Genomic DNA, 26719 nt, shown 5'->3' with positions numbered 1-26719 from the left:
ACTGATTGTGTTTGTCTTTTTTGTTGGAAAATATTGTATATAGTAGCATTTATTAGCGAACACATATCATTGATAGGGTGTTAATTGTTGGTTATTTTATTATTAATTTCCCCTTTGTCCTTACCAAATATTGTTTAAATTGTTAATATATACTTATATTTGGTATTTGGACCTATCTACAGGGAAGTTGAACTGAAATATACTAAAAAGGAGGACCTGTTGAGGAAAATTGCTCCATACGTGGGAGACTCCAAAGAGCTTCACAAACCCGGGCCCACAAGGTGCCACAGACGGATTGCATCTCTTTTGCTGATTAGAAGTTTTCCTATGAAGAGGAAACTAGAATCAAGGACTTCGGCAGAGCTCCAATTCTTTGGCCTTTGGACTCTCAATTCGGTGGGGACCACTAGATAGATAGCATTGAGTCATTTCTTTTGGCTTTAAGGAAACAAACGTACAGAGGAGAAGAAAGGCATTAGTCTTTGTGGCTTGTTCCTTATTCGTGGGGACCACAAGACAAGAAGTAGTTTTTGTTTTAGAATAGGAGAGCTTCGTTTTGTTTTTGCTTCTAGCTAGTTCCTTCGTATTCATTACTTTATATATAGCTTTGCCGTTTTCTTCTAGGGGGAGGACGGAAACATAGCTTTGTTTTAGAATAATTACTTCTGCAATTTTGCATGGGATTTCCTCCACGAAGATGAACTAATTCATTTTTTCTAGTCGAAGGTCAATTTGAGGACTCGGTTCCGAACATCTGTGAGATCTAATTATTTTATTTATTTCTTTTATTTATTGGTATTTGTACGTTTCCTGATTTAATTACTATTGATTGTTTTGTTATTTGAATGTCAAGGGCCCGATATTCGAATTAACCTAATAATCTACTGTCATATTAATTGATTGAATCCGTAATTGTTCTATCGATTAATACCAGTGGCGACTAGCGTGATTGGTTTCATGTTAGGGAAACGTATGATCTAACTTAAACAAACTCTCGTAGCGTGTTTGTTGGTTAGGGTTGGGCTTTTCTAATTATTAATGCAGTCAAGTAATTAAATCCTATGGTCGTACCTAGGGTTATTTCTTGGTTAGAGAAATAGTTAACGGTCGTACCTTAACTATCGAGAAATTAAGGAAAGACTGGTTGTTCATCGCGTGTATGGCAACTATAACCAATCTATTAATGAGTAATTGAATTATCTTTGCGTCGATGATCAGTTGCATGGACCGTGTCTGAAAAGTTGTACCTTCGGCTAGAGTCATATTGGTTATTGATGAATTTCTATTAGTTGTTTTATTAGTTAGTTAATTAGTTATTTTATATTCTCCAAAAAAATCCCCCATACTTTGGACTTTAAAAGAAACGAATTATCCCCAGTCCCTGTGGATTCGACCCTACTTATCACTATATACAGAAATTATATTTTATTTAAGCAGGTATTTATTATTGCACAGGTTCGGCACCTGTCAATTTTTGGCGCCGTTGCCGGGGACTGGTGCCAGATTAATTTGTTTCTTTTTGAGTTCATCTTATTTTTATTTTTTTAATTTATTTTCCTCTTATTTTTTTATATAGTTTATGGCTTCTGACACTCCGTATTTTGGTGATAGATTGGATTTTGTTTCTAAGGAAGGCAATGAGGCTTGTTTTTTTGCTAAGTTTGCATATTTAGAGGCACTAAACTCTATTAGAGAAAGAATGGCTGCTGCAACCTGTAAAATTTGTTATGTCAGGGATCATTCAACCGGTATGTGCCCCGAATATCAAGATAATCTGAGTGTCCCACTCAATAATTATGGAGATTTTTCACCCTGGTCTCAAACGTGGTATAACCCTAATCCAAACGGGTATGATCAAGGATGGTGGGATAACTCCAGTTATAATTATACAACAGGGCCAATGAATTTTCAGCAGTATGAGTCTCAAGAATCATCATCTATGTCAGGTATGTCTCTTGAAGAAATAGTTGAATTAATAACTACTAATACATATCAATTCCAACAGGAGACACAAATGAGAAATGGGATGATGAAGGATGCAATGAGTAATCTGGCATATCAAATATGTCTATTGACATCCAAAATAAATCGATTGGCTTCTCAAATTGAAGAATTGCCCTCAGAAACCATTGTTGATTTTGAAGAAAATGAGAGTGCAATTTGCTTGACTAGTGATGAGGAGATGCAAGAGTGTCAAAATGAGAGATCTACAGATGCAGTTGAAAAAGAAGCCGAAAAGGAAGAAATGGAACCCCAACCGCAACCCATTCAAGTGAAAGAATCCAGTGAAGAATCATCAAATGTGGTGACACCACCTCCATTCCCTAACCCGCATTTTCTTAACTCTTACTCTATGATTTCTGTTAATGAGATTGATTTTGTTATACCGGAAGTTTTTGAGTCTCATGGCAGAAATAAGTTAAGAGTAGCTATGGTCAAATATCTTGAACCGTTGAGTGCTCTTGATGGAGGAGTGGATGAAGAATTGAGATCACTGCTTGATTATTTGGCGCCATCTACTAGTCCAAGGAAAACCGTAGTTCGTGTGCTCAAGGATTACTCTATTTACGAGGGTTATCAGGACTATATAAAGGATGAAGCATTGAAACGAGTCACAAGATTTTATCCTCCCTGAGCAAAGATGACAATGTCTAGCTAAAGACATTAAAAAAAGGCGCTTTTTGGGAGGCAACCCAAATATTGATTTTATTGTTTTTCGTTGTTAAATTCTTTAATTATGTCGTTTCTTATTTAGGTTGTGGTCGGTCTTAATGTTTTCCTCCACTGTGGTCAGGACAGCAATCTTGGCGTGCCCACGCGGTGTTTGTGACTCCTGAGATCAGTGGACGTTTTATAATCTTGGCATGCCCACGCTGTGTTTAACGACCCAAAACCCAAAAAAAAAAAACATTTTTTTCTTTTTCTTCAAAAATTCAAATTTTGAAAATTTAAATCCGAAAAAAATTGGAAAGAAACATTGAAAAAAAAACCCCCAAAACCAATTTATTTTCTTTTATTTTTTTCTTTTTCTTTTTTCTTCTTTCTTTCTTTCTTTTCTTTCTTTCTTTCTTTCTTTCTCTTTTCTTCCTCTTCTTCCCCGCTTCCTTCTTTTTCTTTTCTTTTTCTCTCTTTGGCCGAAATCCCTCGCCGCCGCCTGTCGCTTGGAGCCCATGGACCTCCACCTCCAACAACCGAGCGCCGCAGCTTCGCCATTGCCGCACGCCCAGCTCCACCGCTAACCCTCTTGCCGCTCGTCCGCCTCACCAGCCTCTCTCCACTTCACCCACAGCTCACGGCCGTGCCTGCCTCCCTACTGCGTGCCTCCTGGCCGCCGTCGCGCGCCACGAGCTCCATCACGCGCGACCACCGCCAGCTCTCCTCCAGCTTCGTCCGCGACCAGAGCCACCGTCGCGCGCTGCTCGCGCGCACGAAGCTTCGCCCACCGCCTCTTCGCTAGCTCGCCACATCTCCGCGCGCAACTCCAAGCGCGCCGCTGCCTCCTGAGCTCGTGCCACCACCAGTTCGCCTAAGCTCCGCCAACCGCCGCCATCTCCCTCTGCTCTCTCTCCACTTCGTCACCATCTCACGGCCAACAGCTCCTCCGCTGCTCCACTGCTCCACCACCCATGGCCATCTGCTTGGTGTCTCTGGTATGAAGCGGAGGTATTTGTTTTTCCCAATTTATTGGCCCAACTTTCTAAGGTAAATTACTTATATTTGGAGTACTATTTCTGGAATAGATTTCTAGATTGAATTGGGCACAGACTTTGGGTTCTATGTTGAATTTTGGTTTTCGGGCCCCTGCTAAATTATTTTGCTGAATTCTTGATGCCCTATGACTGTTGATTTAAGTAGCTAAAGTATTCGGGCCTCTGCTGAATTGTAGTTGGCAGAGTTGTGCATTTATTTGTTCAATCCAGCAACTATAATACTTAGTGCATTGATTGCTGATTTCATGGCCATAGTTACTATCCCAATTCATTTGTTTGGGACTTCTTTTCGCCCTTGAGATTGATATTTTCTAGACCTTCTGATAGCTATTTTCTTTGGAAGTTATTGGGAGTTGATTTTGGGGGTTTTCTGCTTCTGTGGGGCGTTCGTTGCGATTTTGGGTTGGGCATTTAGGTGCCGCTTCTGTGTACCATTGGTTGCGATTTGTAAGAGGTTCTTGTGGCTGCTTTAATTTTGCTCTGCTTTAATTTTTTGTTATGCACCATTGACTATTAGGCTTTTGCGCTGAAAGTGTTGCTCCTGTTAGTCTCCGAACTACTGTTGCTGGAATTTCCCTTTTCTTGGGTCATTTGCTGATTTTAGTAGATTGAGTTGAGTATTTGACTGTCCAATTGGAGACAGTTGTTGAGGTTGTGGGTGGAATTGTGTCCAATTGCTGAAATTTGTTATTTTGATTAGCACTAGCACCGCTCTTAGTTTGTTCGACTTGTTGTTTTGGTGCATTGTTGGGAGCTGTGCTCTGGTATCGTAGGGTACTTTCTGCGTCCGTTCGTTGAATTGGAAGGCTACTGTGTCCCTTCCTTTGCTTATTGCTGATCGAGTGTGCCTAATTGACTTGCTTGGGGTACACTGCTTCTTAAATTCAAGTCCTACATCTTTGGACCATTTGTTGCACTTTTGGACTGCATTGATTCTGAAATTGACTACATTGGGACCGTAAGTGCGTATTGATTGCCATTGCCATAAGTGTTGGGGTATTTGTATGTCCTCTGGGTGGTTGAATTGTGCATTTTATTCGTTGGGTTGGATTTAAAATTGTTATTGCATTGAATTTCCGGCTTCCATTATTTGTTGGCAATTGTAGTCTCTTGTTGCTTAGAGTGATATCTAGAGTCCATGGTGAAGCCACGAATGGCACCAGCTCCAGATGCGAGTTGATCCACAATTTCCACCTGAACCGCCCCTATTTTGATAACTTCAGGGAAGTACCGTCGCCCCTCTCCTTCCTTCTGCTTTTACGTTATCACATTGAGGGCAATGTGTTATTTAGGTGTAGGGGGGGATCAGTTGGGGTGCTAGTATTTTTGTTTTTAGGTTCTAGAGGTTTTTCCTGTGTTTTAGTTTGATATTTATCTTCTTTTTCGTTTATTTTATTTTCTTTTTTTTTCTAGTGGTCAGTCTTCATATGAATACCAAGTTTGATGCTGGATTGTTGTCTCTAATTCTGCTATTGCCAAGTTTATTAATAAAAAGGTATCAAGTTGATGTGGTTGAGTTCAGGAACATCTCTTTTGGTGAATATCAGTAATTGCTTGATTTTTCCAATTTTTGGTTAACTTTTCTAGGCATAGGGAGATGATGTTGGCATTTTTCATGTGAATTGGTCCGGCTATTAATTTTAGTTCTCCATGTTTGGAAATTGGAGCTGGCTACTGTTATTTTTGGTGTCGTATTTTTAGTTATTTTGTGTTATTGATTGTAAATAAAGTTGACTGTACTCGCTAGTGATTACTACTGAGTAACCGGGGATCTTCACCTAAAGTGTCGATTCTCGCGTCAAAAAGTAGTAGTTGCTATGAGTGCGTGGTCCTGTAGCGATGGGAGCTGAGTAACGGGGCTCCTCCATCTGTCAATTGTTGGAGTTCGCATCAAAAGGCTCTAAGGGCTATAGACTAAGTCTTTTGTTACTCAAAAAAAAAAAAAGAAGTAAAGTAAAGATTGTGTTAGTATGCGAATAAGTCAGCTTGCCGGTTTGTGATCTTAATGTCAAGATTTTGGTTAATAGTTGGACCATTTGCTGATAAATGTGAGCAACCATTCCTTTTTCTTATATTAGTTTGCTTTAAATTGGAAGAGTTGGTGGTTGGGAAGCTAACCGGGGTGGTTTTTCTTGAATCTTAACTTGTGATGCTTGATATATGTTTTTCTGGGTATCTTGGCAATACGGTAGTTGGAGCAATAGCCATGTCAAATTTTGGTGTTCAATTGCTGTGTCTCATGCTGAGGGCAGCATTGGTTCAGGGTGCTGGGGAATGATAGGGTGTTAATTGTTAGTAATTTTATTGTTAATTTTCCCCTTTGTCCTTGCTAAATATTGTTTAAATTGTTAATATATACTTATATTTGGTATTTGGACCTATCTACAGGGAAGTTGAACTGAAATATACTAAAAAGGAGGACCTGTTGAGGAAAATTGCTCCACACGTGGGAGATTCCAAAGAGCTTCACAAACCCGGCCCACAAGGTGCCACAGACGGATTGCATCTTTTTTGCTGATTAGAAGTTTTCCTATGAAAAGGAAACTAAAATGAAGGACTTCGGCAGAGCTCCAACTCTTTGGCCTTTGGACTCTCAATTTGGTGGGGACCACTAGATAGATAGCATTGAGTCATTTCTTTTGGCTTTAAGGAAACAAACGTACAGAGGAAAAGAAAGGCATTAGTCTTTGTGGCTTGTTCCTTATTCGTGGGGACCACGAGACGAGTAGTAGTTTTTGTAAATCATATAAACCAAGTAAAACTAGTCGTTGGAATTTCTATAAAATAGAAACTCCTTAAGTTTGCCAAATTTCATTGACCAACTTGGTTCAAGGATTTTCATGAAGGCAAAAACTTGAGTTTTCAAGAAAATTTCCAAATTTGGCATATTTCTCGAAATAGGACATTTGGTCTAATAAAATTCAAGGTTATTGACTCGAAGTGGACCTAGTAACAAAGGTTAATGCTAGAAAACATTTTCGGGACAAATTTAGTCCACATTTAACCAAAACGAAATCCAAACGTCAAAATCATTTCTAATTTCAAACAAAATTTCTGTTTTGGGTAGCCTCGTGAAGAATAAAATTTTGGTCCACTTTTTGGACGTAAACTCTACTAGATTCTGTCCCCAAATTGAGCTATACACACCCCTTAACTAAACACAAGTCAAATTGGGTTCATGTTAACGTGAAAATCATTCAACATGTCTCATGCAAAGCTGAAAAAATTTTCAAGTGCATTCGGTACAAGCAGTCCACTTTCTCTTCCATTTGTCCAAGATTTTTAAACTACTCAAAGGCTAAATTTTTACCCAAACAATACTTCACATACAGGTTAACATGTTTACAGCTCAAATGGTTCAAAAACTTGTCAAAACCAAACCCCAAATTCGCCCAAAAAATCTGGAAATTTCCAGAATTTTTCGGACAGCTCAAGGGCATTTTTCTCTTTGATTTTTCAATGAAATTTCCCATTGTACCAAAGCTGCATTTTCACCAAAACTACTCTACACATACAGGTGAACATATACATGATTTAAATAGCCCAATAACTTCACAAAATCCAGCTCAAGAATTCGGGTAACAATGGAAGAAAGTCAAGCCTGTTTGTGCGGCTATAGCAGAGCAGAATTTTCTCCTCTTTTTGCTCAACCATTTTCAACTTATAAGTCATACTTTAAGTCCATAACAATCACAACTAACTAGTCTAACCTCCCAACAAGCAATCCAGTTCATTACCTAAGTAAAAATTGCAAAACAACAACCGGTAACCAAGCTGGAATTTTGCCTTCCCATTTCGGCCAGCTCTCCATTTTCATTCTTAACATTTCCCAAACATTTACCCACCACAAAACACACATATAAACACATAAAACACCTCTAGCTTCATCAATCATTAGCTTAGAGGTTCAGCAACCCAACAAGTTTCACCAACGCAAGTTAACATTTCATGAACCACAAGCTGCAAAATCTGAAATTTTTGGCTAAGGTGCTAAGCTGGAGTTTGTTACCTTCAAGTGGGTTGTTTACCAGCTAAATGTATTGTCTAGTTCCTCAAGTTGCTCCTAGAACCATAGAGGATCAGCCGGCTCCCTTGCTCTCTGTTTCCCTCTCGGTCTGGCCAGTCACCGCAGCAGCACAGCAGCGACTGAAGATGAAGAGGGCTGGGGTTCTGGGGTTTTTGGTGAGCTTGAGGTGGTTCTGTGGTTGGTGGAAGGAAGAAATAGGAAGCTGGTTTTTCTCCTTCACCCTGGTCCGAACAACCCAGCAGTAGTAGCAGCGGTAGGAGCAGCGAGAGTAGCAGCAACAACAACGATCCTCTCCTTCCTTTTGCTCGATCTGGACAGCAGCAAGAAGTGGAGGTGGAAGCTGAAAATGGAAGCTTGAAGACTGGGTGTGAGTGGCTGAAGATGAGAGGCTGTTGGAGCTTGGAAGGCAGCGGTTTCTGCTTCTTCTTGCAGCAGAGGAGCGAAAGTTTAGAGGGGTAAGAAAAGGGTGGTAGCTGGTGACAAGATGGGAGGAAAATTGGGGTAGTCTAGGGAGTAGTCTAATTGACTTTTGGGCATGCTAATAACGGTGGGAAAATTTTGAATTGAATCGCGTTTACGCGCGAGAATTTTATCTACTGGTAGGAATTCCCCATTTAACACATCCTCAACTTAGTTGTACATTTTTTTTTATAACCTCTACATATCCTACATTTCAACTTAGTGCTACATTGCGCGTCAGTGCGCAAAAATTTACCCTAATGCTTAGTCGAACGCGAACCGTCAAATAAATTTTTAAAAATTCATGTAAATTAAAATATAACATTTTTATAAGTGAAAACATCATTACTAATATAAATACACATTATTAAATATAAATACATATTATTTAATAATTTCAACATTTAAATAATATTTTGATTTTAATTTTCAAAAATTAATGAAATTTTGAGATCCTCACTACAAATTTGATAAATTTTTCGAGACATGAAAAAAAAAAAAAAAAAAAAAAAAAAGGTAAGTGTTTATTTATATAATAAACTTTTCTCTTACGGGGAGAAATTATAACAGTGGTTCTTCTGGAGTTTTCAATCACTTAAGGACTACCACTGATTGTGTTTTGTCTTTTTGTTTGGAAAATATTGTATATAGTAGCATTTATTAGCCGAGACACATATCATTGATAGGGTGTTAATTGTTGGTTATTTTATTATTAATTTCCCCTTTGTCCTTACCAAATATTGTTTAAATTGTTAATATATACTTATATTTGGTATTTGGACCTATCTACAGGGAAGTTGAACTGAAATATACTAAAAAGGAGGACCTGTTGAGGAAAATTGCTCCATACGTGGGAGACTCCAAAGAGCTTCACAAACCCGGGCCCACAAGGTGCCACAGACGGATTGCATCTCTTTTGCTGATTAGAAGTTTTCCTATGAAGAGGAAACTAGAATCAAGGACTTCGGCAGAGCTCCAATTCTTTGGCCTTTGGACTCTCAATTCGGTGGGGACCACTAGATAGATAGCATTGAGTCATTTCTTTTGGCTTTAAGGAAACAAACGTACAGAGGAGAAGAAAGGCATTAGTCTTTGTGGCTTGTTCCTTATTCGTGGGGACCACAAGACAAGAAGTAGTTTTTGTTTTAGAATAGGAGAGCTTCGTTTTGTTTTTGCTTCTAGCTAGTTCCTTCGTATTCATTACTTTATATATAGCTTTGCCGTTTTCTTCTAGGGGGAGGACGGAAACATAGCTTTGTTTTAGAATAATTACTTCTGCAATTTTGCATGGGATTTCCTCCACGAAGATGAACTAATTCATTTTTTCTAGTCGAAGGTCAATTTGAGGACTCGGTTCCGAACATCTGTGAGATCTAATTATTTTATTTATTTCTTTTATTTATTGGTATTTGTACGTTTCCTGATTTAATTACTATTGATTGTTTTGTTATTTGAATGTCAAGGGCCCGATATTCGAATTAACCTAATAATCTACTGTCATATTAATTGATTGAATCCGTAATTGTTCTATCGATTAATACCAGTGGCGACTAGCGTGATTGGTTTCATGTTAGGGAAACGTATGATCTAACTTAAACAAACTCTCGTAGCGTGTTTGTTGGTTAGGGTTGGGCTTTTCTAATTATTAATGCAGTCAAGTAATTAAATCCTATGGTCGTACCTAGGGTTATTTCTTGGTTAGAGAAATAGTTAACGGTCGTACCTTAACTATCGAGAAATTAAGGAAAGACTGGTTGTTCATCGCGTGTATGGCAACTATAACCAATCTATTAATGAGTAATTGAATTATCTTTGCGTCGATGATCAGTTGCATGGACCGTGTCTGAAAAGTTGTACCTTCGGCTAGAGTCATATTGGTTATTGATGAATTTCTATTAGTTGTTTTATTAGTTAGTTAATTAGTTATTTTATATTCTCCAAAAAAATCCCCCATACTTTGGACTTTAAAAGAAACGAATTATCCCCAGTCCCTGTGGATTCGACCCTACTTATCACTATATACAGAAATTATATTTTATTTAAGCAGGTATTTATTATTGCACAGGTTCGGCACCTGTCAATTTTTGGCGCCGTTGCCGGGGACTGGTGCCAGATTAATTTGTTTCTTTTTGAGTTCATCTTATTTTTATTTTTTTAATTTATTTTCCTCTTATTTTTTTATATAGTTTATGGCTTCTGACACTCCGTATTTTGGTGATAGATTGGATTTTGTTTCTAAGGAAGGCAATGAGGCTTGTTTTTTTGCTAAGTTTGCATATTTAGAGGCACTAAACTCTATTAGAGAAAGAATGGCTGCTGCAACCTGTAAAATTTGTTATGTCAGGGATCATTCAACCGGTATGTGCCCCGAATATCAAGATAATCTGAGTGTCCCACTCAATAATTATGGAGATTTTTCACCCTGGTCTCAAACGTGGTATAACCCTAATCCAAACGGGTATGATCAAGGATGGTGGGATAACTCCAGTTATAATTATACAACAGGGCCAATGAATTTTCAGCAGTATGAGTCTCAAGAATCATCATCTATGTCAGGTATGTCTCTTGAAGAAATAGTTGAATTAATAACTACTAATACATATCAATTCCAACAGGAGACACAAATGAGAAATGGGATGATGAAGGATGCAATGAGTAATCTGGCATATCAAATATGTCTATTGACATCCAAAATAAATCGATTGGCTTCTCAAATTGAAGAATTGCCCTCAGAAACCATTGTTGATTTTGAAGAAAATGAGAGTGCAATTTGCTTGACTAGTGATGAGGAGATGCAAGAGTGTCAAAATGAGAGATCTACAGATGCAGTTGAAAAAGAAGCCGAAAAGGAAGAAATGGAACCCCAACCGCAACCCATTCAAGTGAAAGAATCCAGTGAAGAATCATCAAATGTGGTGACACCACCTCCATTCCCTAACCCGCATTTTCTTAACTCTTACTCTATGATTTCTGTTAATGAGATTGATTTTGTTATACCGGAAGTTTTTGAGTCTCATGGCAGAAATAAGTTAAGAGTAGCTATGGTCAAATATCTTGAACCGTTGAGTGCTCTTGATGGAGGAGTGGATGAAGAATTGAGATCACTGCTTGATTATTTGGCGCCATCTACTAGTCCAAGGAAAACCGTAGTTCGTGTGCTCAAGGATTACTCTATTTACGAGGGTTATCAGGACTATATAAAGGATGAAGCATTGAAACGAGTCACAAGATTTTATCCTCCCTGAGCAAAGATGACAATGTCTAGCTAAAGACATTAAAAAAAGGCGCTTTTTGGGAGGCAACCCAAATATTGATTTTATTGTTTTTCGTTGTTAAATTCTTTAATTATGTCGTTTCTTATTTAGGTTGTGGTCGGTCTTAATGTTTTCCTCCACTGTGGTCAGGACAGCAATCTTGGCGTGCCCACGCGGTGTTTGTGACTCCTGAGATCAGTGGACGTTTTATAATCTTGGCATGCCCACGCTGTGTTTAACGACCCAAAACCCAAAAAAAAAATTAAAAAATTAAAAAATTTCACATTGAGAAAATTCAAAAAAAAAAAACATTTTTTTCTTTTTCTTCAAAAATTCAAATTTTGAAAATTTAAATCCGAAAAAAATTGGAAAGAAACATTGAAAAAAAAACCCCCAAAACCAATTTATTTTCTTTTATTTTTTTCTTTTTCTTTTTTCTTCTTTCTTTCTTTCTTTTCTTTCTTTCTTTCTTTCTTTCTCTTTTCTTCCTCTTCTTCCCCGCTTCCTTCTTTTTCTTTTCTTTTTCTCTCTTTGGCCGAAATCCCTCGCCGCCGCCTGTCGCTTGGAGCCCATGGACCTCCACCTCCAACAACCGAGCGCCGCAGCTTCGCCATTGCCGCACGCCCAGCTCCACCGCTAACCCTCTTGCCGCTCGTCCGCCTCACCAGCCTCTCTCCACTTCACCCACAGCTCACGGCCGTGCCTGCCTCCCTACTGCGTGCCTCCTGGCCGCCGTCGCGCGCCACGAGCTCCATCACGCGCGACCACCGCCAGCTCTCCTCCAGCTTCGTCCGCGACCAGAGCCACCGTCGCGCGCTGCTCGCGCGCACGAAGCTTCGCCCACCGCCTCTTCGCTAGCTCGCCACATCTCCGCGCGCAACTCCAAGCGCGCCGCTGCCTCCTGAGCTCGTGCCACCACCAGTTCGCCTAAGCTCCGCCAACCGCCGCCATCTCCCTCTGCTCTCTCTCCACTTCGTCACCATCTCACGGCCAACAGCTCCTCCGCTGCTCCACTGCTCCACCACCCATGGCCATCTGCTTGGTGTCTCTGGTATGAAGCGGAGGTATTTGTTTTTCCCAATTTATTGGCCCAACTTTCTAAGGTAAATTACTTATATTTGGAGTACTATTTCTGGAATAGATTTCTAGATTGAATTGGGCACAGACTTTGGGTTCTATGTTGAATTTTGGTTTTCGGGCCCCTGCTAAATTATTTTGCTGAATTCTTGATGCCCTATGACTGTTGATTTAAGTAGCTAAAGTATTCGGGCCTCTGCTGAATTGTAGTTGGCAGAGTTGTGCATTTATTTGTTCAATCCAGCAACTATAATACTTAGTGCATTGATTGCTGATTTCATGGCCATAGTTACTATCCCAATTCATTTGTTTGGGACTTCTTTTCGCCCTTGAGATTGATATTTTCTAGACCTTCTGATAGCTATTTTCTTTGGAAGTTATTGGGAGTTGATTTTGGGGGTTTTCTGCTTCTGTGGGGCGTTCGTTGCGATTTTGGGTTGGGCATTTAGGTGCCGCTTCTGTGTACCATTGGTTGCGATTTGTAAGAGGTTCTTGTGGCTGCTTTAATTTTGCTCTGCTTTAATTTTTTGTTATGCACCATTGACTATTAGGCTTTTGCGCTGAAAGTGTTGCTCCTGTTAGTCTCCGAACTACTGTTGCTGGAATTTCCCTTTTCTTGGGTCATTTGCTGATTTTAGTAGATTGAGTTGAGTATTTGACTGTCCAATTGGAGACAGTTGTTGAGGTTGTGGGTGGAATTGTGTCCAATTGCTGAAATTTGTTATTTTGATTAGCACTAGCACCGCTCTTAGTTTGTTCGACTTGTTGTTTTGGTGCATTGTTGGGAGCTGTGCTCTGGTATCGTAGGGTACTTTCTGCGTCCGTTCGTTGAATTGGAAGGCTACTGTGTCCCTTCCTTTGCTTATTGCTGATCGAGTGTGCCTAATTGACTTGCTTGGGGTACACTGCTTCTTAAATTCAAGTCCTACATCTTTGGACCATTTGTTGCACTTTTGGACTGCATTGATTCTGAAATTGACTACATTGGGACCGTAAGTGCGTATTGATTGCCATTGCCATAAGTGTTGGGGTATTTGTATGTCCTCTGGGTGGTTGAATTGTGCATTTTATTCGTTGGGTTGGATTTAAAATTGTTATTGCATTGAATTTCCGGCTTCCATTATTTGTTGGCAATTGTAGTCTCTTGTTGCTTAGAGTGATATCTAGAGTCCATGGTGAAGCCACGAATGGCACCAGCTCCAGATGCGAGTTGATCCACAATTTCCACCTGAACCGCCCCTATTTTGATAACTTCAGGGAAGTACCGTCGCCCCTCTCCTTCCTTCTGCTTTTACGTTATCACATTGAGGGCAATGTGTTATTTAGGTGTAGGGGGGGATCAGTTGGGGTGCTAGTATTTTTGTTTTTAGGTTCTAGAGGTTTTTCCTGTGTTTTAGTTTGATATTTATCTTCTTTTTCGTTTATTTTATTTTCTTTTTTTTTCTAGTGGTCAGTCTTCATATGAATACCAAGTTTGATGCTGGATTGTTGTCTCTAATTCTGCTATTGCCAAGTTTATTAATAAAAAGGTATCAAGTTGATGTGGTTGAGTTCAGGAACATCTCTTTGTGAATATCAGTAATTGCTTGATTTTTCCAATTTTTGGTTAACTTTTCTAGGCATAGGGAATGACTGTTGGCATTTTTCATGTGAATTGGTCCGGCTATTAATTTTAGTTCTCCATGTTTGGAAATTGGAGGCTGGCTACTGTTATTTTTGTGTTATTTTTAGTTATTTTTGTGTTATATGATTGTAAATAAAGAGTTGACTGTACTCCGCTAGTGATTACTACTGAGTAACCGGGGATCTTCACCTAAAGTGTTGATTTTCGCGTCAAAAGGTAGAAGTTGCTATGAGTGCGTGGTCCCGTAGCAATTAGAGCTGAGTAACCGGGCTCCTCCATCTGGCAAATGTTGGAGTTCGCGTCAAAAGACTCTAAGGGCTATAGACTAAGTCTTTTGCTACTCGAACAAAAAAAAAAACAACAAACAGAAAAAAAAGTAAAGTAAAGATTGTGTTAGTATGCGAATAAATCAGCTTGCCGGTTTGTGATTTTAATGTCGAGATTTTGGTTAATAGTTGGACCATTTGCTGATAAATGTGAGCAACCATTCATTTTTCTTAGATTAGTTTGCTTTAAATTGGAGGAATTGGTGGTTGGGAAGCTAATCGGGGTGGTTTTTCTTGAATCTTAACTTGTGATGCTTGATATATGTTTTTCTGGGTATCTTGGCAATACGGTAGTTTGAGCAATAGCCATTGTCAAATTTTGGTGTTCAATTGCTGTTCTCATGCTTGAGGGCAAGCATGGTTCAGGTGTGGGGGAAATTGATAGGGTGCTAATTGTTAGTAATTTTATTGTTAATTTCCCCCTTTGTCCTTGTCAAATATTGTTTAAATTGTTAATATATACTTATCTTTGGTATTTGGACCTATCTACAGGGAAGTTGAACTGAAATATACTAAAAAGGAGGACCTGTTGAGGAAAATTGCTCCACACGTGGGAGACTCCAAAGAGCTTCACAAACCCGGGCCCACAAGGTGCCACAGACGGATTGCATCTCTTTTGCTGATTAGAAGTTTTCCTATGAAGAGGAAACTAAAATCAAGGACTTCGCAGAGCTCCAATTCTTTGGCCTTTGGACTCTCAATTCGGTGGGGACCACTAGATAGATAGCATTGAGTCATTTCTTTTGGCTTTAAGGAAACAAACGTACAGAGGAGAAGAAAGGCATTAGTCTTTGTGGCTTGTTCCTTATTCGTGGGGACCACGAGACAAGAAGTAGTTTTTGTTTTAGAATAGGAGAGTTTCGTTTTGTTTTTGCTTCTAGCTAGTTCCTTCGTATTCATTACTTTATATATAGCTTTGCCGTTTTCTTCTAGGGGGAGGACGTAAACATAGCTTTGTTTTAGAATAATTACTTCTGCAATTTTGCATGGGATTTCCTCCATGAAGATGAACTAATTCATTTTTTCTAGTCGAAGGTCAATTTGAGGACTCGGTTCCGAACATCTGTGAGATCTAATTATTTTGTTTATTTCTTTTATTTATTGGTATTTGTACGTTTCCTGATTTAATTGTTTATGATTGTTTTGTTATTTGAATGTCAAGGGCCCGATATTCGAATTAACCTAATAATCTACTGTCATATTAATTGATTGAATCCGTAATTGTTCTATCGATTAATACCAGTGGCGACTAGCGTGATTGGTTTCATGTTAGGGAAACGTATGATCTAACTTAAACAAACCCTCGTAGCGTGTTTGTTGGTTAGGGTTGGGCTTTTCTAATTATTAATGCAGTCAAGTAATTAAATCCTATGGTCGTACCTAGGGTTATTTCTTGGTTAGAGAAATAGTTAACGGTCGTACCTTAACTATCGAGAAATTAAGGAAAGGCTGGTTGTTCATCGCGTGTATGGCAACTATAACCAATCTATTAATGAGTAATTGAATTATCTTTGCGTCGATGATCAGTTGCATGGACCGTGTCTGAAAAGTTGTACCTTCGGCTAGAGTCATATTGGTTATTGATTAATTTCTATTTATTTCTATTAGTTGTTTTATTAGTTAGTTAATTAGTTATTTTATATTCTCCAAAAACCCCCAAACTTCGGACTCTAAAAGAAATAAATTATCCCCAATCCCTGTGGATTCGACCCTACTTATCACTATCTACAGAAATTATATTTTATTTAAGCAGGTATTTATTATTGCACAGGTTCGGAACCTGTCAATCATTGTCACCATAATTCTTATGGGACAAATATCATCACCATAATTCTTTGATCCCAAATGTTTAACATCCATTTCTTCTTCAGGAAGAAAAGCTAATTAAATCAATCATCATACACCTTCAGGGTGTTTAAAGAAATTGGCCATATGAAGATGATATTATAATTTTGATTCGTAAAATGTATTTCGGGACATTTATCTTCAGAATTCTTATTTTTTTGTCCTTATCATTATTATCCCACTTTAAGTAGTAACTTTTTCTCTTGTCATGGTAAAATATATATTTACCAAAATCATAGTCATGGAAACAACCATAACTAATAAATTGAAATTTAGTCGCATTCACTTCTGGGAATGGACTAGAATTAGCATGCAATAAGTACAAAATACTTCTCAAAATTTATCTCAATATTACTACTACAAGAGTATATTTGAGAAATATGTAGAGAATATTATTTTCAACTAAGAAATAATTCTAAACATAGCAGAATTGTGTACTTGCACCCATAAGTAAATTTATCATACCAAGTTTTGAAATAATGACCATCTTCTGGTGGTCAAATCTTTTCGTTAAAGAACGACCATCTTTAGGTGGTCGAATCTTTTTCTTTAAATTTTTCAAAGGACAAGTAGATCCTCAAATATAATTGATTTTCTATAATAGCATCTCTAAAAACTCTATGCATCAGAATATAAGTATTTATAACAAATAATAATTCTAAAGATAAATAAGTAGAATTAAAAGATGAAATATTACCTCAAAGATGTCAAAGAGTATATGTTCTTGTTTAGTAGTTGCTCAGTAGTAGACACTTGTATTTTGCGATAATTCAAATATTAACCATAAGAAATTGAAATAAGTTTGTGGATCAGAAATTTACCTCAGAAGTTACTTGAAGAAATGCAGGCAAAATTTTGGCAAAATCTCCTGTTTCACTTTTGTTCGAGATAGAGCCTCTGTTTTCACCTTTTGCTCAAAAGTAGAGACTCGTGCTGATAACGTGCTATAAAACTAATAAAATAAACTACTATAATATCAAGTGAAATATTGGAGAAAGAAGTAGAGAAATGAAGAGTGATATTCTTATATTCCAATAAGATATAAAAGTCATCCCAAAGGGTGTCAATGTACCTCTATATATAGGTACTACAAGATTAAAGGAACATCAATCTTATTAAACACCCACTATTACAAAAATATGAAGAAACTTATGAAACGGTTTCTCCACTACATGAGTAGATTTATGGATTGTAACTTCTATACATAATATAGCCATAAATCATGAATTAATTCTCTTGGGAATACAAAGGGACATCCACACTTTAAATTGTTTCATAAGAAATCCTTCTTTCAAAACTTAGAAAGAAGAATCCAACTGAAATTTGCAATAGATTTTCTGTCTCACTCCCTATTCCTCTCTCTGTCTTAATTTTTATTATATTGTTATTCTCTTCCATAAACATCATATTTTAATTTTTTAATATTTTTTACTATTAAATAACTACTAACACAGGAAAAAATATATACAATAGTCTCAAAAGAAGAAATATGTAATAGAAAATAAAAAATACAACAAAAAATTCATAAAACATATTTTTTGTGTAATTTGATTTTTTAAATTTGTTAAATTTTGTGTGTTATTCAATTAATTGTTATTGGATCTTTACGAAAAAAAGAATTATAATATGATGTTTATGAAGAAATATTAATATAATAAAAAAGTAATAGTAAGTAGAACAGGGAGTGGAACAGAAGATCTGTTGCGACAAAAATTGCAGAATATAGTTAAGTTTGAGTGGAGTGCATCAGTGGTCATGCGACCGTTTCAAGCTTTCTTTACTGTGTTTAAAGAAAACATGAATAGTGTTTAATATGTAGTATTAAATATATTTGTAAATTGAAGAAATTATAAAACAATTAAACAGGATGAAAAAGGATAAGTAGAAAAAGAAGTAGAAGTTCAACATATTCCCTCACAAGCTTATTCCCTCAATTCTCTGCCTTCTTTATTTTTTTAAAAAATAAAAGTAGATGGGAAAACACCTTTTCTGATGTACTGTATGCACAAGGATAAGTTACAAATTACAATAACAAATAAGAAAAATAAAAAAGATACGACTTTCTTTACGTCATACAATTAAGATGGTGGGATGTACATTGCTTAGTTATGCACTTGTAGAATGATGTTGGTATAAGAATTTTAACACCCAGAAAACTAATTAAACATGAATGTTCTAATTAACAATAGAAAAGGTTATTTTCTCAACCTAGATGAATTCACCTTCAACTATATTTCGAGCTCGACTCTGAGTCGCGCCTATTCTTTTTTCTATTTTACATGTTATAATATGGTAAGTGCAAGTCTTTGTATACAAAATACCAGATAAAATGCGGGCTGATTATGGATTCAGGCCAATTTCAAATTGTTTTTATCACATCAAACGTATAACCCTTCCGATTAAAATAGGAAACGCTAATACTCAGCTAACTGGAACTTCAATGTGCCTATGTAGGAGGTCTTCGTTTTCTTGCAATAGTTATCATCGTAAAATCCTTGGCATCTCCAAACATTCAATAAAGAAAGAAGTAAATTCAAAGAACAATTAAAAATGAATTTTATGGTTCAAGAAAGAAATTCATAGAACAATCGTTACTGGGTGTCTAGAATTTCAAGATAATATACTAACTATTGCAAAGAAACAAATCAAATGAATTCAATGGGTGTCTAGAATTTGCAAATAAATTCAATGGATGTCTAGAATTGCTGGTGAAATTCACGTGATTGTAAGTAATGGAAAGTAAGGTTCGCCGGAAAAACTTCCACTCTTCTCATGAGGATTAAGACCGAGAGCAGCAATGGAAAGTAAGGTTCCCTTTCTTTCTTTCTTTCTTTTTTTTTTTCTCTTGCTCTTTTTAATTTCATAGTTGTTTTATTAATCACCATATCTTGATTTCCATTGATTGTTCTTAATATCTTGCACTTTTAGTTAGTTTGTTGGATTTTTAGTGGAAACTGAATGCTCTGACATATAAAAACTTGATAAATATCTGTATTAGTACAGAAAAAATATGTATTTTAATTTCTTTTTTCTGCATAACTTGTACTAATTTATGTGGGTTCTGTGCTGAGGATGAATACAAGTTTCAATTGGTTTAGTTATACGTGCTTGGGCAAGAGCCATATTGATAATTCGCCGTATTAATACACTAAAACCTTTTTTTTATGTGGGTTCTAAATAAGGGATTATGCAAGCTGAAGTAAATGGTATCAATGTAGGCCATGAGAGTCAAATAGTGAGTGTTTTTATGTATCATAAATGACTAAAGTTAAAAGTTTAGTCTTTTGTAAGACTCTTGGAGGGGTTTTAAAAAAAAAAAAAAAAGAGCTTGAGCATATTATGTGATTGTAATTACTGGTATTAATACAACTAGAATGGAATATTTTTTCCACATCATGTTCCTCTTCTCTGAAGAAGAACGGGGGAAATAGAGTTGTTCTAGCTATCAAATTAAATCATCATTGATGACATTCCCAGTTTTCAAGCTGATGCGAGAGAGATTACCCTTCACTTGGATGAGACTGAAGGATCTCTGTTTGTCAGGAAGAGTAGTGGAAGCTGTTCGGATGTTATGCCATGCACGGGTTCAAGTAGAATTGGAAACTTATTCTCGTCTTTTGCAAGACTTTATGGGAAAAAATATCCATTGGCAAATGATAATCACTGGATGTGTTCCCAATGAATATCTAAATGATAAATTGTTGATTTTATATGCAAAGGCGGGAGATTTTAATCTAGCCCGTATTCTTTTTGAGAAGGTACAAATGAAAAGCTCGGTCTCATGGAATTCGATGATTGCAGGCTATGTGCAGAAAGGGTTGGAAGAGGTGGGCTTGAGCATGTTCCATAAGATGAGAAAAAATGGTTTGATACCAGACCACTATACCTTTGCATCAGTCTTTAGGGTTTGTGCTGCTTTAGCAATCCTAGAACAGGGCAGGCAAGCCCATGCTCTGTGGATCAAGTGTCACATTAGTGGAAACCTTGTATGTTGTCTTGTCAAATGCTTCTGCTTCTATTTCGCTGTAGGATAATGTGGCCGAGATTAGTAGTGTGATGAATGAATCTGGTATGAAGAAGGAGCCTGGTCATAGCATGATCGAAATTCAAAGGGAGGCTTACTTTTTATTTATGAAGCATAATACTGATGAGTAAACTGGGGAGTTATATCGATTGATTGAAGATCTGACTTGTGTTCTAAAAGATATAGGATATCTTACTGATATAAGTAATTAGATTCACGTGATTAAAGTTTGAGGAACACAATAGCCTATGTGGCAGCTAATGCTATAGGTTGAATGCTGCTTTTGAGGAGGGGAGACCTTCTGAAAGCTTTAAACTCTTAGCCTGTACTTCATCCTCAGTGTCTTGTATGCTATTCTCTTATAATTAGAGAAGGAGATAAACATTGTTATGGTCATTATATTTCCTCTAATGGTTAGGTAAGGCCTATACGTCAAATCTGTACGAAAGATTCAGAGGGATCTTTGCCATTGAATTATATTGAGCACCTTTTGGAAATTGGGTAAATAATCAGATCATATTGAGATGATGCTGGAAATCGTTCAGGAGTCAAGCTTCACAGTGAATGTCGGAACTTTTTTTGAATGTATTGGAATTAGTACAGACTGGCACTTGGTAAGTCATATCCATTGAACGGCCATTTCTCCCACTTGAGTTCTTTATGTCTTTTGATGCTCTGAGGGCTAAGGGCTTCTTAGCAAACTAGACAATTTGATCTTGTTGCAACTTTTAGTTACCATTTCTGCATTCAATTATTGCATCAATGAAGCATTCAATTATTACGTCAATGTAAAGTTCATAACTCAAGTTCACTCTTTTTTGGTGTCTAGCATTCTAAAGTTCTAGATTCCTTCCAGAATATACCATTGGGGGTTTGTAAAACAGATTCTTTATTGCCCGAATTCCTGATTTATATTCAATTTATAGGGAATGCTTAATCAAGGCTTGGTAGGTGTTCTGAAACTGTTACCTGATTCGCTTGTGGAACAATATGAAGGGGAAATCGACATGTTCCATTGATCTCTTGAAAAGATGAAAAAGAAAATTCCATACCCTCTGTTTGATTATTGTCCATGTAAGAGAATATTGAAATGCACATGATGGAAATTGGACCAAGCTTCAACCGATTGTTGCGGTTATAAGATCAAGTAAAGACACTAGATATGCATTGGATTGAATGGTTACACATGATGGAGAAAAATTGCCATGCTGGCCGTTGGCGAATCTTTCATCATTCAGACAAAAGCTTGGTACTGAGGCATATGAGAAGGTATGCTCTGTTGAAATTGACCTTGTACTTGAGAAATAGTGCTGCGTCTTGGTCTGGCATATGAGAAGGCATGCATATGATATTTGGTTTGCCATGTACTATCTTGCAAGAATGCTAAATGACGACATATTTCAGAAGGAACATATAACTTAAAATAATTTTTCATCTGACCATTATGACAGTCCTATTTTATAGTACCCCATCATCTTTAGTAATTACTATGGCCATGATCACAGCTAGAAGTTATTGATATAGACGAAGCACTATTTTTTGAAGAACTTTATGGTTTTTGCTGTGAAGCTTCTGACTGTAATAGTTGCTGGGTTGGATGGCGAGTATCCATCTAGTCATCCCAAATAGTTTTGGTGGATGCTTTCTTTTCTTATGGCATGAGTTTGTCCGCTTCTCGTTGAACAGTAGATATTTGTTATGCATTATTTAAACCTCTTGAAGTTCAGTTTTGTGATGCTTGGAAGTTTCATCCCTTGCTGACCTCCTTCTTTTGTTCTTTGGGAGAAGTTTTGGATCTGTGCTTGAAGTTAAATGCTGAGCTCTGCGGTAATTGAGAAAGACAGAGGAGACTGAAACAGAACTAATTGCTGCATAATTGCTGTATAGCTTTCTTTACAAGCTTTCTTTCAAGGTGGTGCAGTTGTATAGTTGTGCACAACAGAGTAGGAAATCCGGCTTCTAATATCTCAGGCTAGAAATTTTGCATTTGCATGTGGTGTCTAATTGCAGAATTGGTATACCCTTAAACTGAGTATATCAAATCTCAGTGGTCAGCAATGATCTATATTTAATAGGTGATTTGTGCTCCCTAGATGTCTCCATTTTTATGAGGACATATACCTTTTCTATGTTACTCATGAACTGTATTAATGCATGATTTTACTTTCTCTTTTTGTGTGCTATGAACGTTGAAAAAGCGGAAACGAGGCTTCTTGTGCTGGATGATAATCAGACTTGGATTTATTTTTCTCGACTTTACTTAAAATATTATGCTTACTGAACAATGACTACATATTTTTATTTCTGAATTTTGATGTTATGTTACCTTATAATAACTTATCCTATATTATAGTAGTTCTTGTTTATATTCTATTTGTCCTTTTGAGTGTGAGTTACAAAGAATCTACAAGTAATGTTTGGACGAAAAAAAAAAAAAAGGCCTCGGGATCTCTAGGTATTAAGTTCAATCTTGGCCTCTTAATTTCATCCTTCCCTGCTAGGGAAAAATAAAAAATAAAAAATTATTTAGTCAATATTGGAATAAAATAAATTGGTATTGATTAACTTAAATTAAATAATGAAAAATCAACTAACATTTTGGCCTACAAATTGCACTAATTTTATGTGGGTCTTAAATCAAATTAAAGGTGCAATGCCCATTTATTTTAAAATGGATTAATTGATCATATCAACTCACAATGAACTATTTGGACTAGCACATTTGTTTGAGTTTGTTTTTAAGTGGGTTTTTTGAATTACAAAAACAGCTCAAGTTGAACGAAAAATCTATTTTTGTCAAAACCAACATATTTCACATTTTTGCACTTCAAGATGGTTTGCCAGAGACGCTAGGCCTCTTGGTGATTCCATATTTTTGCACTTTTAGATGGTTTGCCAAAGACACTAGATATCTTGGCAAGGGATTTTGGCCGTTGGACTAAATTCAAGTTTCAAGTCAAATCAAATTGTGTGCTCGTGTTGAATTTTAAAGATTCAAAAATTAGTTGTTTGAGGTGATGTCATCAAACTAAATGTTTTTAATGCTTGAATTGTAGAGAATGCCTTTTTAATTGAGAAGCAAACATTTGACCATTCGATTAGATGCTCTTAAAAGAGAAGAATGTGAGGATTGTTTTCTTAATATTTATTTAAAGATTGAAACAATTTGGTAGTTAATCAATATAATGGTTAAAAAAAAAACCTCGCTTGTGCTTGCCTGCTTGGGTGATTGAATATGTTAACTCTCTATAGTTTTCGAACTTGCAATTTAGCCCTTACGGTTTTGAATTAAAGTGAAACATTACAGTTTCAATTATAGTTAAAAGATTGAATTGGTAAATTAATTATTGAAAAATGACATATTAAAAAAGAAAAGCCTAACCTCTCTCCTTCTTGATTGATAGCAATAGCATGCCAAATCCACTATGCCTTTGTAATTTTTTCCCATTGCCTTCCTCTGCCTTTTCTTTTACTCTTCCTCCACTACCTCCTACTCCACTAATGTCGGAAACCCATTGTTCCTAGGAAAGTAAGAGAGTACAAAAAAAAACTTTAATTGAAGAGAGAAGAAGAGGAATAATTAGTGCTTAATGAACGTAGGAAAATCAAGAAGAATATATGTAGTTGATTGATTGAGAGTATTCTTGACATTTGAAGAAAATTCATTCTAACAGAAATATTATTTGCTCCTTTTATTAAACAAAAATACACTTAAACCACTTTATTTACTTTATCAAAAACCATCACTTTAAAACAATCTTAAGTACTACCACCACATCACAAAAGCATAACTCCTAAAAATATACGTTTCAAAAATAAAAAAGATACTTGTAAATAAATACATTAGCACCAATTCAAATTTATATGATCAAAAATCAATTTTTTATGAACTCTATTTTTTTTTCCAATATCTTCTCAACTCATGACCCAACCCTTTAAGTTGTACTAAATTGTTACAAAAATGAAATCAAAATAGCCAAAAGAAATTGTACCTAACTCTAAGACAATCATGCAAGAAAAAAAGATAAGCAAAATTCGCTTTACGGTAATTTACAAAAAAAATCGCATAGTCACCCAAAGAAATAGACAAGATAGAAAGTTGGAGAAAGGGGAAAGAGAAGAAAGTGATTTTTATTTCTTTTTCTTTAAGTTTTTTAAGTTCCATTTATTTGGTATATGTGTTATATATGAAGCAATATAGTCATTTTGCAGCTATCAAGGGAGGGAAATGATATTTTTAAAATCATAGGGGTACTAAGTGCTATTAAGAGGAACCTTAAGGGAAGTTTCTAATATTATCTATATTCATACACACACACACACACATATATAATGAAATTTAAATTTAAAATTTGAATTTGATTCTCCACACTCCAATTGTCTTCCCATGTACCTGTTGACACGTGGGACACCAGACTACTGTGCCATGTGGCCGAAGCCCACTGGCCAAGTTGGACATGTAGAACCCACATGTCTAAAAAGATCAGATGCTAGGCTAGGGAAGTATATATATATATACATACATACATACATACATATATATATACATATATGAGTAAACAATAAAAAAGTCCCCTGTAGTATAGCTATTTTATAGAAATATCGCTTATAATTTCCAATCATACACATCGGTATCTCATGGTTTGAAATAAAGTGAAAAATCAATGAAAATCGTTAAATTTAACGCCTTTAATGTTAATGTGCTGGAAATGCACGTGGTTCTTCCAAAAAATAGTTTTATAAGGCAAATTTTGACCTGAAATACTGTTTTACCCTTCATACCTTAATAAAACAACAATGGTTCTTCTTCAAATTTGCTCCAAACCTATAGAAATTGACATTTTTTGCTTATATTATTAGTGAATAAAACTAATGAATCAAAAACCGTTTGTTTAGGATATTTTTGCTTATATTATTAGGGCATTTCCGTCATTTCACTCAAAAACGTTTGTTTTAACGATTTCCATCAATGTTCAAATTACTTCAAATCATGAGGTACCAACACGTATGATTTGAAATCACAAGGGACTTTTCTGTAAGATAACTATACTACAAAGAGCTTTTTTGTTGTTTACCCTATATATATATATATATATACGTGGTGCGCGCGCGCATATATATAACCTCAAGTCCTAGTAGTTGAGGTTGAGACCCCAAGATTTAAAGGTCTTGGATTTTAATCCCCCATTTCCTGCCCACTTATTGAATCCCGTTCCTTTTTTGGTAGAAAAAAATTTAAAAAAATGGGTGTCCTCAAATCTTAATTTAGCTAGTAGGTACATTAGGTGGTAATTTGTCACTTTGTTAACTTTTAATCATTAGAACAGTACCATATATTGGGTGCGCCATTAATAGATTGCCAATAATACACCATAAAGATAAACAGATGTACACAATCTTCTTTATTAAATCTACACAAACTTATAGACAGCAGGACAATAATAATCTGAAGAAATAAAGATTCGTTGTGTAACCACTAACCACTTGAAAGTCAATTTGGTAATTGTTAAAGTTACAAACGTTTTTAACAAATGATTTTGAACAAAGCATGTGGATGTGGCTCTTCAACCTTATTCACAATTATTTGAAAATTTACATGCACCTAAGTGAAAAGTTGGCCTAGAGATTGATCCCCAAATGCCTTTTGCCATAGCTTCAATTTGAGCCATCAATGAGTATTGTCTGGAAAACAAAGGAAAAAAGCGGGGAAAAAAAGACAAGATATAAATGGAATTCCAAACTCAAGAATTTGCAGTTGGGTATTGTTACAAATTTACTGTTGTATTTACTAGTTAATGACTTACATTTTCTCAACAAAAAAATACCCACTCTAAACTATTAATGAATATTTCCACCAATCTTACCAGTTAATGACTTCTATCAAAACCACTGTATGATCTGGAGAACCAATTCTTCCTAACTTGAAATACTAAAAGCATGAATTCAGCCCTTGGGAAAATAGTCGTTACAGAGCTATGGTAGATTTGATTGTAATAGCGAGATATCCAATAGCTTAGTTATACAAGTTTTGTTAAGAAAGGAATCAAAAGATTGGTTACTGTGTATACTACTGATCCATAGGTGGTAGCTGTGATGGAATTTTTGCCTAGTCGACAGATGGTTTTTGTGTTAAAAGGACACATCTTTTGTTATTGAAAGATGTTCGTGGTTTATTGCTACTTAGAACCACTTTGAAATTGTCTGACACGTAATAAGTACAATGCATAGCGGGTGGACCTGTTTTTCCCATTTTGTGCTCATAGACACAGAAGCAGAGGTTCTTATGTTCTCAAATGTCAGAAGATGAGAAAATTGTTTAGTGTAGGAACTTACGGGTACGTACCTCATAACAGGTACTTGAGGTGTATAGGAA

At 36.3% G+C, this 26719-nt stretch overlaps 1 pseudogene; it reads left to right on the top strand.

Annotated features, from left to right (window-relative positions):
* Positions 1-7745: 7745 nt before the first annotated feature.
* Positions 7746-20477, top strand: LOC113759180 (annotated as a pseudogene).
* The last annotated feature ends 6242 nt before the right edge of the window (positions 20478-26719 follow it).

The sequence above is a fragment of the Coffea eugenioides genome, unplaced genomic scaffold, assembly GCF_003713205.1.
Source record: "Coffea eugenioides isolate CCC68of unplaced genomic scaffold, Ceug_1.0 ScVebR1_977;HRSCAF=1750, whole genome shotgun sequence".
Lineage (NCBI taxonomy): Eukaryota > Viridiplantae > Streptophyta > Magnoliopsida > Gentianales > Rubiaceae > Coffea > Coffea eugenioides.
The sequence above is the reverse complement of the archived record's forward strand: the minus strand, read 5'-3'. Positions and strand labels throughout refer to the sequence as shown.